Source organism: Microtus ochrogaster, unplaced genomic scaffold, assembly GCF_000317375.1.
Source record: "Microtus ochrogaster isolate Prairie Vole_2 unplaced genomic scaffold, MicOch1.0 UNK130, whole genome shotgun sequence".
Lineage (NCBI taxonomy): Eukaryota > Metazoa > Chordata > Mammalia > Rodentia > Cricetidae > Microtus > Microtus ochrogaster.
Window position 1 is genome coordinate 635,220 of NW_004949228.1, and position 4,263 is coordinate 639,482.

Sequence of the window (4,263 nt, forward strand, 5' to 3'; positions counted from 1 at the left end):
CGTGTAAAACCAATCTGCCCACATTTAATTTCCAATTGTTTAAAATGCCCCCGACCCCAAAAGGTAGAAGTAAGATTTAAAACAACAACAACAAAAACTGCTTTAACAGGATACAAGGACTTGAATGGGCCAGTTGAAGTTCATGGGCTACATCCATAGTTAAACTTCGTGTTGATAAAACAAAACAAGTCAAAAACAAGTCAAACTCACACCCTAGACCAAAACATTCTGTAGGCAAACCACTTCCTGGGTGGAATCCAATGGTATCTCCTTAAAGGAACTAGAAGCTTAGTTGGATCCTCAGACTTTTGTTTGAAGTAGAAAAGTATCTCTTCTCTATTCCTGAAATACAAGGTCTGGATATTAATCACACCTATTGTCAATAACCTTGAGAGAGCAGAACTCTCTGACCTAAGTCTCGAAGGGACCTTTGAGGCAGAAACATTCTTGAAGAAATAGAAGTTAAATTCTGACCTTTTGTCAAGCGCAGCCTGGATGCTGAGTCCGATTAATGAATGCTGACGTCATTAATAATTAATAACGATGCTGGCGTCAGGATTAATGAATCACGCACTCTGGATGTTGCAGAATCAGAAGCTCTTTATTATACATCACCATGGGGGTTTATACCTAACCCAGACAGGTGGGTCAACAGGATGGAGACCTCATCGCAGGATCCTTGGGTTAGGGCCAAGCAATGCGTACTGAGGAAGCAGGGTTAGTAAACCACTCTGAAAGTACGGAACTTGTAAGTTTCTCAGAAGCCCAGAACAACAAGGGCAAAAAAGTTCACCAACAGGGGAGGCAAGTAGGAAGGCCAGGACTCCCATTAGGTCCCAACAGGCCTCCACACTGAAATGACCTAATAAAATCAGTTATATACTTTCGAGATACTTTGCAAAAACCCTGTTACTTTCTGTTTTAGATGAAAAGAGACACTTAAATGTCTTTTAAATCTTCATCATCCATCATGAGGGTTATTTTTTTTTCCATTTTAAGATGGGGCATTTTCTTTTGAAATATCTCCTTAATTTGTTTTGTTTTGACACAGAGCCTTACTATGTAGCCTTGGCTGACCTGTAACCCTCTCTGTAGACCAAGCGGCCTGTATCTCACAGAAATCCACCCGCCTTTTCCATCTGAGTGCTGGGGTTAAAAACATGTATCCACCAGGTCAGCTTATCATTTTTGTCTCTTCCTAGAATCTTTTTTTTTTGGGGGGGGGTTAATTTTTTGAGGTATCTGTTTCATGGTTTGGACTTTGAGTTCCTGAAACCATGTCTACAACACTATTCTGATTTCTGGTTGTTAACAATATAATATCTAAGTCCTTTTACGTTGTTGTTGTATATTAAGGGCTTTTAATGCCCCCTGGTGCTCAGACTGTGCCAAGTAAAGACTACTGTTCTACAGAATATCCAGAGTCTCTGGAGTTACCATATGCATATCATCCTTTAAATCTTTTCATCATATATTTTCAGGTGGTAAATTAGCCCTGTTAACCATCCGTTTCCAGTGATACTCCAGAGGGAAGGTTCAGAAAATTGGATTGACTTTATTTGATCACAAATCTTGGCCACTTTCCTGGTATTTCTCTGGTGCTTCTTAGCATATGGCAGGCCCATGCAAGCCTGAACCCATCCTAAATTTGCAGGGAGGGGACTGAGTGTACCAGAGTTATAGTCCTTTGAGGGCCACAACGAGCTTCTACAAGGACATACTAACCATACTAACTTGCTGCAGCCCGCTTATTAGACCTTAGTCCAAAGCTGAGCCCAAGTGTAGTTAAACAGCTTTCCATGTCTTACACACACACACACACACACACCCACACACACACACACACACACACACACACACACACACACACACACACCCCATCCCACCTGTCTCTTCTTCCCTTGTGCTGGAAATAAAGGCCTGTGATACCAATTCTGGCAAGAGTGACCGATATATTTTGATTGTCTAGGTTAAGCTTGCTGAACCGAGCCAGCTAACCTGCCTGCAGAGAAGAAATTTTCTCTAAGCGGCAGAATTTCCCACAGGTCATTGCTAGTACAGTGTGAAAGGAGAAACCCGGTTTCACAGCCAAACCCGGAATGTGGCCGATTTCAGGGGCGTTGCCCAGTGACCGGTGGACACCTGCAGAGCGGGGCCCGCTTGGGAAACCGGGCGGAAAGAGGAAGTAAGTGGGTGGGGATGGGCGAATGTGAGCAAACTGCATGGTGGGCGGGACCAGAGTAGGCTGGGAGCCCGAAGGCGGCTGGCACAGCAAACTCGCCATTCCCTAAGTAAGGCAGACCTGGGTGCGGAGGACCTGGCGAGGTGTCGCGGGGACGCGAAAACTCCCCGGAGCCGCAGTCGCCGCGGGGCGGCCTGGGGAAGTCAGCAGCGCGGTGGCGGGAACCGCAGCCCGGCGGCCCTGGAACCTCCCAGGTCAGAGGAGCTGCGGGGCTGGGACCCAGGGAAGAAGGGTCCTGGGGTTCGAGCTGTTTGCTGCTGATTTAGGAAGCTGTCTCTCACAAAAATTTGCCCTCTGTAAATTTTATATCGTGTGAACCGGACTAATCCTGATTTTTTTTTTTTTGGTTTTGTTTTAAGATTTTCAAAATAGTCTCTTAACCTCGCAAGATTGAATTTGTATGTTGATGTTCTAACAGTGTTCTCTTATTACTTCCGAAAGAACAAAGCTCTTAATTTTAAATTATCCACGCTTTTCAACTAACGTGTTCTATCACTTCCCTATTCAAGAGAGTGGCATTTAGAGCTTGTCAACCTAAAAAGCTTGTTTGACCACATAAGGATCAACTGTAGATTTATTTGAATCACAAATATATTTTCGTAAACTGTAGGATATTTTCATTAATTTTCCATCTGAAATGTATAAATTCTGTGGTTTAAATACAGTGCTCAACTTTTTTTGTGTGTGTGCAGGTGTTTTTTGTTTTTTGTTTTTTTTTTTGTGTGTGTGTGTGTGTGATAGGGTTTCTCTGTGATTTGGTGCTTGTTCTGTAGACCAGGTTGGCCTTGAACTCAGAGGTCCGCCTGTTTTTGTGCTAGGATTAAAGGCATGCACCACCACCGGCCTAGCAATAATTTGTATTGTTATGTGAAGGTCTTAGTGTTGCATCTTATAGTCCAGAAAGACACCTTATGCATGTTGAGAGTGAGACCATCAGGCCAGAGTATGTTCACGGTTGTAAAGCTCTGTATAGAACAGCAAGCACCTTAGTAGAAAGAACTTTTGAATAATTGTGACCACTCACCTACATCAGAAAAAGTCTCTAACTTTCTCTTCTCCTTCATTCAAGAATAACACATGGACATGTGGCTAACTTGCTTTCCAGGGTCGAAACAGGGTTTCTCTGTGTAACAGTCCTGGATGTCCTGGAACTCTAGACCATACTGGCCTCAAACTCAGAGATCCACCTGCCTCTGCCTCCTGAATGCTAGGATTAAAGGTGTGCGCCACCACCGCCCCACTCAAACTATTGCTTTTTATTTCAGGGTTTGTTATAGTCAGTCATGTTGCTGTGGACTTCTCCCAAGAGAAGGGGGAAAGCCTAGACCCGGCTTAGAGGGCTTTGTACAGAGACTGGATGTTGGAGAATTGAAATAGAATAAGGTAGAAAAGACAATTTATTAGATACTGAATTGCTGATTTACATAAAGCACTGATTTTACAGCTCATTTCCAATCATGACTTCATCTTGCTACTTGGAACAGAATAACCTGGAGAAATTGCTGAAACAATAAATTGTTGCCCTTAGCGACCTCATCACATGCATTTAAACATGCTTTAACATGCATTTGAAAAGCACCTAAGCCTTTTATGCTTCTGCAAAGTCCTGTTTACTTTTCTCCTGGCCCCACCTTGTGCTTGTAGATTATAAAATGCAAACACAACCGGAAATGGAAACTCTCAGAGGTACCCCACCTTCAGTCCACCTGTGACATCTCTACTTTTTTACTCCCAATGGTTGAAGATTGCTTATTCCAGAGAGATTTCTGCAACAGAATCACAGCAGTTTGAGTACTGAGGGAGAGAATAGTTTCTTGTACTATGTGGGTGAGCCTTGCCTGGATGAACCTCACAACTCGTATTATAGTGAAAAATTCCCAGAGCAGGAAAGACCATTTTTGTGAGGTTTTCTCTATTCTTTGTTTTTTTTTCATGTGCAGAAGTGTTAGGTTTCTTTTGTTACCATTCCATGAGACTCAGTAGTGTATAATATTGTCACCTTAATCGTGAAGTTTCATTTC

At 43.0% G+C, this 4,263-nt stretch overlaps 1 protein-coding gene across 1 annotated transcript in view; it reads left to right on the forward strand.

Annotated features, from left to right (window-relative positions):
* The first annotated feature begins 2,258 nt into the window (after positions 1–2,258).
* LOC106144463 (zinc finger protein 93-like) overlaps positions 2,259–4,263 on the forward strand; it is an 18,931-nt gene continuing 16,926 nt past the window's right edge. The window contains exon 1 of the mRNA XM_013355448.2: positions 2,259–2,436. The gene's annotated coding sequence lies outside the window, so the exon portion shown is untranslated. The remainder of the gene's footprint in view (positions 2,437–4,263) is intronic.